Source organism: Lytechinus variegatus, chromosome 17, assembly GCF_018143015.1.
Source record: "Lytechinus variegatus isolate NC3 chromosome 17, Lvar_3.0, whole genome shotgun sequence".
Lineage (NCBI taxonomy): Eukaryota > Metazoa > Echinodermata > Echinoidea > Temnopleuroida > Toxopneustidae > Lytechinus > Lytechinus variegatus.
Window position 1 is genome coordinate 17,501,258 of NC_054756.1, and position 10,698 is coordinate 17,511,955.

The 10,698-nt window shown below is 37.3% G+C and overlaps 1 pseudogene; it reads right to left on the minus strand.

Annotated features, from left to right (window-relative positions):
• Positions 1-6,612: 6,612 nt before the first annotated feature.
• Positions 6,613-10,422, minus strand: LOC121430456 (annotated as a pseudogene).
• Between the last annotated feature and the right edge of the window lie 276 nt (positions 10,423-10,698).

Consider the following 10,698-nt stretch of genomic DNA (forward strand, 5'->3'; position numbering starts at 1 on the left):
AGCTTGGTATGCTAAGAAAGCGTTGTTTATTATCTGATTGTTATTATTTTTGTTGTAATTCTTTTTTCTGAGTCAAAAGAACTTCACTTAGTTGAAATAATTTTTTAAGTCATTTTCCCCCTTAACCAAATCCCCTTTGATTTTAGAGTGAAAACTTTTTTCTTCTCGGCTTTTTAACAAACCAGCACCCCATATCTCTTTCATTTTTGCTTATGCCATCTTTACCTTTGCCATTTTCAACTCCGCCATTTTTTACACTGTTAGAAAATTTATACTTAAAAATAAAAAAATCCTGCAACAGAGTCTGGAGAACACCTGTAATCTTACTGCACTGTGTAATCCTACATGCATGCATTTGTATAAACTTACAGAAAATTGGTATTTTGTGCATGTACCCTTACAAATTTATTGTAATAAAACTGTTTTCCCCTTTTTAAAAACATATCTGTTCTGTAAAATTGAAGAAAAATTGTGGAAAACCCTCCTGTTATTATAATCTTCAAACATTTTTTTTCTTTAAAACCTGTTTTTTATTTTTCTTCTGTAATATCTACTGTTTTTTCTATTGTCACGTCTTCCATTTTTACCTCTTGTCATTTATGCCTCTGCTCTTTTTATATCTGCTGTTCTTACCTCTGCCATTTTTACCTCTGCCATTATTACCTCTGCCATTTTTACCTCTGCCATTTTTTACCTCTGCCATTATTACCTCTGCCATTTTTACTCCTGCCATTTTTACCTCAGTATCTGCCATTTTTACCTGGCACCATCTGGCCAAGCAAAGCCAAATTCTGCTGAAATAATTTGTTCCCATTCACATTGTAGGGCCTGTAGCGGCCATTTTGACTTTCCAATAACAGTATTTATTACCTAACTGGCAGAATAAATGATATCTCTTAACTGCTTAATAGAAATTATGCTTTCAGACAATATTTTACTCATAGATCACTAATACCTGCATTTATGGTGCTCACTCCTGTGAATATTGGTTTCCCACTTTGCATTGTGCATAATACTGTTAATGTCTCTGGCGGCCATTTTGAAAGTAAAAATACAATATTTAACACATACTTTAAACCTGAATGATATATTTCGTTAGAAAATATGTTTTTAAACAGTATCTCATTAATTTATCACATATATATGCATTTTAGTGATTACTCTTGTGATTTCTTAGTTTGCCCCACTTTCTCATTGTGTGCATAATACTTTTAGGGCCTTTGGCAGCCATTTTGAATATCAAAATACAACATTCATCACATACATGGCATATTAATAATACATTTCGTTAACAATTATGTTTTTAGTCAATATTCCACTCGTTTAATCTTAATAATATGCATTTCTGTGATCACTCTTGTGAATTTTTTGGCCCCCATTGCCATTGTACGCAATACTGTTTGGGCCCGCATACATTCGTAATTCCGAAGCTTCGTAATTCCGAAGGTTCGGTTATTCCGAAGGTTCGTATTTCCGAAGGTTCGTAATTCCGAAGGTTCGTCAATCCGAAAACGAAATAAGGTTCGTAATTCCGAAGGTTCGTTAATCCGAAAACGAAATAAGGTTCGTAATTCCGAAGGTTCGTTAATCCGAAAACAAAATAAGGTTCGTAATTCCGAAGGTTCGTTAATCCGAAAACGAAATAAGGTTCGTAATTCCGAAGGTTCGTTAATCCGAAAACGAAATAAGGTTCGTAATTCCGAAGGTTCGTTAATCCGAAAACGGAATAAGGTTCGTTAATCCGAAAACGAAATAAGGTTCGTTAATCCGAAAATTAAATAAGGTTCGTATTTCCGAAAATGAAAACAATTTATTTTGGTAACACAAACGATGTTGTCATTACAAGATTACACGATATTATGCAATGATAGTAATAATGATCGATGATACATGCGTGTGTTGGGGCCAAAACATGTATTTCATTAAGAATGGCGCCCTGATCAAGCATAGGCTAATTTCGATTTTATCTGAGCAATTGCTGCCTATAAGCAAATGGTTTAATTAAAGATGCAGGGGATCAAGTGTGTTGGAAGCGCGCGAGCAACCTCTAGATAATAGGATTTGTATTGGAGGGGATGTCATTTTTAATAACAGCTTCTGCTGGTAATAAAAATAATACTAATAATGATCCTTGTGAGATGTTGAAAGCGCGAATCGCAAGCTGAAACTAGTAGACATTTCATGTAACAAGACGTGAAGTGAGCATTCGGAGCATTTTTTTTTGTAATCGTGAGAAAGATGTGTATCTTTCTAAAGAATTAATGCGAGGGCGAGCTGTAATTTGTTGAAATACTGACCTGGGGCCCGTTGCATGAAACTTTTCCCTGAGAAAACTCAGGTTGTTTTTACAGAAGTTTTTGCCCTGTGCTAAAGTCAATGGCGGAAATCAGACTAACCTTATAGTTTTTAGTTTTTACCAGAGTTTTCTCAGGTAAAAAGTTTTATGCAACAGGCTTCAGAAAGTAATCTTTTAAGGACTGCATTTAGTGAATCATGAATAGAATATAGATATCTCACGAACTAAATAATGAGAGCGCGAACCGCAAGCTTAAAATTTGTGATATTCCAACCTGAAAACTGGACATTTCATACTTCTTTTTTGTAACCAGGAATAGAATGAGTTCCTCAATAAACAATACTTGATGCGAGCGAGAAACGTGAGCCAAATTTTTCCGATTTTCAAACCTGAAAACTGGACATTCTACGTGTTCTAAGAATTCTTGTAAAAAAATAATAATAGCTGGGAGAATAGTTTTCAGAACTGAAGTGGCTTCCCTGGGCAAATGATATCTATATCAATATTATCATTCTAGGCCCACATGAAATTTCCAAAAGTTTGAGCACGTGATTCGCTCGCAACATCTCACAAGGATGCCCTTTTAACAGTAATTGACCAAAAAGGCGAATTTTACATCTTCAGATTTGACTTTTCCCCCAAACCGCTTGCTCTCTACGCTCGCAGAAATGAAACGTAAATATATAACTTTAGTGATCACTTAAAAAATTGTGCTCAATTTAGTTACTACAAAACACACAACCTCTTTACACAGATGATAATCTAATGGTGAAAATATCCGTTTGCACCAAATTGCCCCTATTGCCCCCCTTTTTTTTGCTTTGCCCCCCCCCCCCAAAAAAAATAATACGTTCCGCCGCCATTGGTTAAAACACGCATCGTCTTCATGGCTAACTGCAAAAAGTTCTTAAAATGTCCCCTTTAGATCAGGTCAGAGCTTATATATTTAAAAATTCTGTTCGCGCTTCTTGCTAGCAGTTATTATCTAAATTTAGTTACATAGGCATCTCGCTTTGAAGATCACAAATGTATAGTGACTGCACTTCGGAGTGCTGATTTGTCTAGTTCAAATTTGAACTAGACAAATCAGCACTTCGAAGTGCGGTCACTATACACGCTCTTTAAGAGCTAAATTAGCACTTCATTTTTTAGAGTGTAGGACTACCCTTTCAAAGAAACAAAAAATATCAACTTTAAACTGCCGATCAAGGAAAATATGGCTAAAAAAATTGCCCCCCCCCCTCTATTTGACGAAAGTTGGATCCGCCGGGAGGGAGGCAGGGGGCATCAAAATGAAATTAAAAAAAACTGGGGAATTAATATTTTCCAAAATGGGAAAGTACCTTTTTCAAAAATAAATATGCCCTGTTTCATGTTTTTTTCGAAATAAAATACTCTTTTTAAAGTATACAAGTTAAGTTAAGTTTTCAGGCTGGAATTTTGAAAAATTTCAGCTTGCGCTTCGCACTCTCATTCGATTGGTGAAATATGCATCCTAAAGAGGTCACTAAATGCTTCTTTAACAGGTTCCTTTTCTGGTCAGTATGTTTAAGTTCGCGTTTTGCGCTCGTGTTAATTCTTTAGTTAGATGCACATCTTTTTAATGACAGCAGAAATCTGCTCGGATTTAAAAAAACTAATTTTCATTTTTTATTGAAATAACCTAAAGTTTTAGCTTGTGATTCACGCTAGCAACACCTCGCAATAATGCCATTTAAAGAATAATTGACCACAAAAAAACGTTATACAACTTCACCTTTGAATTTGTTTTACGAAGCCGCTCGCTCATTATAATCTCTCCCGAAAAATAAAGCCTAAATATACATTTTGCCATAATAAGAAGTCACTTCGAAAAAGTTTTTCTCTACTTAATCACTATCAAACACACAATGACTTCAAGCAGATGATAGTCTTAAGGTGAAAATATGACCAAAGTGCCCATTTTGACGTATGAGTTTCATTTGTTGGCTTTACCCCTAACGAAAATTCGTTCGGCCGCCCTTGCCTTCCCATCCTCATATGATAATTGAACGGCAACAGTGTCCCCCGCCCCCCTCCCCTTGCCTCTGCCTCTGGTTTCCCGGTTTTCATTTTTTCGGATTAACGAACCTTATTTTGTTTTCGGATTAACGAACCTTATGTTGTTTTCGGATTAACGAACCTCATTTTGTTTTCGGATTAACGAACCTTATGTTGTTTTCGGATTAACGAACCTTATTTCGTTTTCGCATTAACGAACCTTCGGAAAAACGAACCTTATTTCGTTTTCGGATTAACGAACCTTCGGAAAAACGAACCTTATTTCGTTTTCGGATTAACGAACCTTCGGAAAAACGAACCTTATTTCGTTTTCGGATCAACGAACCTTCGGAATAACGAACCTTTTTTCGTTTTCGGATCAACGAACCTTCGGAATAACGAACCTTTTTTCGTTTTCGGATTAACGAACCTTCGGAATAACGAATCGTCGGAATTACGCCACAAATGTTCGGATTAACGAACCCTTTTTCGTTTTCGGATTAACGAACATCGAGGTATAGGCAATTTACGTGTTTCGGAATTACGAACCTTCGGAATAAAGAACCTTCGGAATTACGAAGCTTCGGAATTACGAAGTGTAACCGTTTGGGCCAGTGGCTGCCATTTTAAATATCAAAATACAGAAATGTTTCCATTTATGACATAATAAATGATATATCTCGTTAGTAATGATGATTTGCATATATTACTTCGTTCATACATCGCAATTTTTTGCGTTTAGTGCTTCCTTTTGTGAAAATATGTTTTCCCTATTTATATATATTGTACATAATAGAGTATACAATGGACTATGGCGGCCATTTTGAATATCAGGAAATAAATATTTTGTCAACAATTATTTTTTCAGTGTATTTTACTCCTTACACACGCTTTCATGCATTCCATAGCCAGTGTGCGGACAATTTTAGGATTTTCATGGGTAATTTGCATATTTTGGCGGCCATATTGGATTTTGCCAATTTGCGGAAATTCTCAAGGTTACACGAGTGGCATCATCCAGATTCGTGATCAGCACCCTCGAATTGACAAGAAACCATCAAAAAATATTGTATATATAAAAAACAAGGTTTGGTCAAGTTTCTATGGGGCCTATCCTGGACTAATAGGCAAAGTGCTTGCCCAAGCTATACAAGAAAGGCAACCCTTCACACTATCTCTTACTCCACACATCAGCTCACACACTTCCATTCATAATCGTTCAAGCCAACACAGTTTCTATACAGGTTAATTTGCATATCAAGTCAAACTGTAGCTAATCCTAAGTTGGGCCTGCAATAAAAGAATCAAGAATGCTAATAGGTTAACTAGCAAAAGAACTGAGGGATATCTGTCAAAGAAAGAAATTAGTCACACCTGACAAATATGATGTTACGCAAATTATGTCAGGAATCTTAGTATTCCATTTATCTTGTGACATCTGTGGTTAAGTCAAAGGTATACATGTGTATATATATATACACAGACTCTGTGACAAAAAGAAGTGAGTTTTTATTCACTTTATGATTAGAGTGCATGTCATCGTGTCAATATATTTTTTCATACTGAAATAAAGTCAATATTTGAATGATTCCGAGTAAAAAGCGGCAAGCACAGAAAGTTTATTTATCAAAAATCAACAATTTGTGTGAATGGGACATTATATGGCAAGTGAATGAACTTTCAGTTGAAGTATATATACATACAGCGATATTGGTAGTACAGGGTGTTTAAAAAAAAGGGTAACCAAGTTCGAAGGTCAGCCATATATTGAGAATACTGGGTTTATTCCTATGTTCTCTATTTTACGAATTGAGTAACTCATCAACTTTAATTTGACACCATGCTTACCTCAAAATTGTCACTGGTCATAGAGCTATGGTCCTTTAAATTCAAAGGGGAACAAACCCCTTTTCTAAGTTTTGGGGTTTCAAGATACTACACGAAATCAACTTTGTTTTAAGGTTTTGCTTACAGAAGAGTTTTCCCTTCAAATTTTAGTGAAATGCTTTCACCTGTGTTGACTTTGTTTGTGAGTGAGGGCATTTACATATCGACTACCTAGCTTCAATCTCTGTTAAGCACATTCATCCTTACCTTTTTGCACCAACACCTTCGACGTTTTCACAGTACCTCCCCTGTCGGATGCCGCATGTCTTGCATTGCTCTTCTAACCATTGCGGGATCGTGACGAAGAATGTTTATATCGTGCCAAACCTGTGCTTGCAAGTCATCAAGATGTGCTCAACCCAAATTCCGACGAGATACCAGCTTAATAATTGACATTCACTCCCCTCCCCCCCCCCCCCCAAAAAAAAATAGCACATGCGATGAAATTTCATTTTGATTTGAAGGGGAAAGACTGATGAAACCAAAACCTTACAAAGTGGTTTCGTGCATGTGGTAACTCTTCTGAAATTATGTGATGTTTAACAATAGTAGGATCAAAAGAAGTCCAAAACAAAACTCCTAACGAAATGCAAAAGGTAAATTTATATATCAGTGAATTATTAACGATGCATAATGTTTTATCATTATGTTCATTAAACAGGAAATAATAACTTCAAAAATTGACTGCAAGCTATCATGGTTATGGCAAAAAATGACGAAACTCTTATTCAGCGTGATAGTCTTTAACCAAGGGTTCACCCTCCCTCTGGGTATCTAAGGATGTCGGTCTCCAAATCGGCACGTTACTTCTTTCTAGAGGGTTATTACCGAGGATAATATCGGCCGCCTTCTCAGCAATCATGATGGTTGGAGCATTGGTGTTTCCACTGACGATGCTTGGCATAATTGAAGCATCAACAACCCTGAGATTCTCTAGGCCAAAGACTCTGGTATTGTGGTCAACTACAGCCATTGGATCGTCTTCAGAACCCATTTTACAGGTTGAGGTTGGATGGTAGATTGTCTCGCTTTTAGCACGGATGAAGTCATCAAGTTCAGAATCCGTCTGGACAGACGCTCCTGGCGACAATTCTTCCCCACGGTATTCATCAAAGGCCTTCTGGGCGATGATCTCTCGAGTGATCTTGATACTTTGTCGCAAGTCCCTAATATCAACTTCAGCGTCGAAGTAGTTAGGATCAATGAGTGGATGCACGACGGGATCACGAGACATAAGCTTGATAAAGCCTCTACTGCTCTCCCTCAATGTATTGACATGAATCTGGAAACCGTGGCAGTCTCCGGTACTTGACCATGATCATGAACTACGACTGGTAAAAAGTGCATCTGAATATCTGGATGTTCTACTCCCGGACGGCTTCTCACAAAAGCTCCTGCTTCAAGGTGAAATGATGTGCCGAGCCCAGTCTTGAATATGAACCATTCAAGTCCTATTTTGACCATAGAAAAGGGCGTCTTCCACTTTGGTGTATAAAGTGTGACAGGCTTCCTGCATTGATACTGGATGTAAAGCTGCAAGTGATCTTGAAGGTTCCGACCCACGCCGGGAATGTGAGCAACTGATTGAATTCCCAGCTTTTTCAACTCATCTGCATTTCCTACTCCAGACAGCATTAGCAGCTGCGGTGAATTGACTGCTCCACCGGACAGAATAACTTCTTGTGATGCCCTTGCAACCTTCTTTTCATTACCACAGGAAAATTCCACCCCTACTGCCTTTATCCCCTCGAATAAAACTCTTTCACCTAATGCTCGTGATTGGATTGTCAGGTTGGTCCTTTTCCGGACATCTTCTGACCCAAGATATGCGTTTGAGCTATTCCATCGCCTTCCCTTGAAGGTTGTCATATCAAGGTATCCAACCCCTTCTTGCTGATATCCGTTCATGTCAGGTGTGTATGGGTATCCGCATTCCTCACCCGCCTTAACGAACGTTGCGAATAGAGGGTTTTCTGATTTACCGACGGAGACATGAAGCGGGCCATCCCCTCCTCTGTAGTCATCTGCACCTTTCTCATGACACTGGGCACGTTTGAAGTATGGAAGGCAATCTGCATAGGACCATCCGATAGCGCCCTCTCTCTCCCATCTATCGTAGTCAGCAGCATTACCTCGGATGTATACCATTCCATTGATAGATGAGGAACCACCTAGGACCTTACCTCTTGGCCAGTACATCTTCCTGTTGTTAAGGTGCCTTTGAGGAACTGTGTGGTAATACCAGTTGTGTGTTTTGCTGCCAAGACAAACCCCCAAAGCAGCTGGCATTTGGATCGTCCACGAATTGTCTTTTGGTCCCGCCTCCAGGAGTAGAACATTGTTGCTAGGTTGGGCAGAGAGACGATTAGCCAGAACACATCCTGCAGACCCGGCTCCCACAATAATGTGCGTATACTCGTCTTTGCCCTTTATACCAGCCTGTATACTCAATGGTGTCTTGTGTGGATAATTTAAAGAAGCAGATATAAGAGAACGCTGCGTGAGGTCTCTCATGCCTGTATATGAGAACACAGGGAATAAAACAGAAGTAGAAAGGAAACATAATCAGTTCTGTATTCACTATTATGGCCAAAATACAAATACAAAATCATGTGGGTTAAGTTATATCTATGTCACCATTTACTTATTTAAATATTTCACACACAAAACTGTTTACTAAGACATGAAAAGCTGGTTTCATTTTCTCCAATCACTATTTTGTTAAGGTTTGGTAATTGTAGGATCAAAGGGAGTTCAGTCGCATAGTACATTGTTCAGGTACATTGTGACACCAACATAGCTAGGGCCTATCAAGAAGTTCATAATTCAAATATTCAAAGATAATCAACTGCTGAATTAAGAGTTTACGGCAAAGACTTTCGTTTGTTTGGAATATTACATGAAACCCCTTTATAACCGAGATCGGTACCCTTCACCAAAGCTTCATACGGTCATTTATCATGTTTATGCCGATTGGTGATAACATTTCGCCTGCTTTTTAACTTGAAGATTGATCTTTGGATGAAATGAGGGTTCTCATAACGCAGAACACTGTTAGCTCTAGTTTAGCTCTCCCTGACTGGTCAATATATCACATTACAGGACATATCTTACGTCGTTACGATTAAAAATGTTAAAAGTGTCGCTAAGAGTTATTAGGAATGATAGTAGTAGTAGTAGCAGTAGAAGTAATAGTAATAGTAGTAGTAGTTATGATGTAGTGATAATAATAACAATTATAGTAATGATAATTATGATTATCATTATTAGTAGTATTATCATTATCATTATTATAATGATAGCAAAATCTACTTTGAAAGCATTAGTTATTTGCAAATCTGATATTTTTAAAGACAAACAGTGTTGAGATTTCTGCTAGAAAGTACACATGCTCTTCCATTGCTACGTATCAGAGGAAATTGAGCCATTAGACCACTTGGGCTCTTCTTAAAGGGGAAGTTCACCCTGACAAAAAGTTTATTGTAAAAATAGCAGAAAAAATAATAAAAAAATATTGTCAAAGAGTTGAGAAAAATTCATCAAATAATTAAAGTTATTAGAATTTCAATTATTTGATTTGTGACGTCATATGCGAGCAGCATTCTTACATAGCGAATGGTAAAAAAATCAATGAAATGTCATTTTCTCAGAAAATGAAAATGGTTTTCACTGTACCTTTTGTATATCAATAGACAAATCATTTCACACCCGATAATGAATAGAAAACAAAATTAAGTCACCAGGAACCAAGCAAAATTTGAAATTCATGCCTTTTATGTTACAGAACACATGGGGCAGCTGCTCGTTTATGACGTCACAAATCCAAAACTTTGAACTCTAATAACTTTCTTACTCTTTAACGGAATTTCCTCAAACGTTCACCAATATTTTTTACTATTTTTCTGCTATTTTTACAACAAAGTTTTCTTCAGGGTAAACTTCCTCTTTAATTCCTATGAAATAATATCAAATTGCTAAAAAGAAAATGATTCTAAATGGAAATAAGATACTGAATCCTTTCTTCAAAATCACGGCTGCATCACAGAAATGATCTACCTACCTTGTCTTACTCTTGCTACTGTCCGAAACATGATTTTCCTGATTTTAATAATCTCCTCGCGGTCAGATGATTTAGAAATACCTTATGAAAATCATAGATGACAAGCCACTGCCATTCATGATCGCTTACTAAACCCGAGCCAAGACTTATCTGCATATGTATATGCATCGCTTTTTCGGGTTTAAGAAAATTAAATTGATATATACTTCTACGTGACTCCAGTTCCAAGTTCATGAGTGTCTATTTTGGACTTTGAGCGCATCGTAGTGAAGGAGGCTTCGAGCAGGTACAGCTTCGATCATGTTTACTATGCTTATCAGAGGGACCTTGGGGTTGTTGTTGTGAGGCCATAGGCTTATCTATGACCTGCTCTCTTGACTGTCTCTCGATCTTTATGGACACTATTCAAACCTTAATTCTAAATTGTACCTAGTCT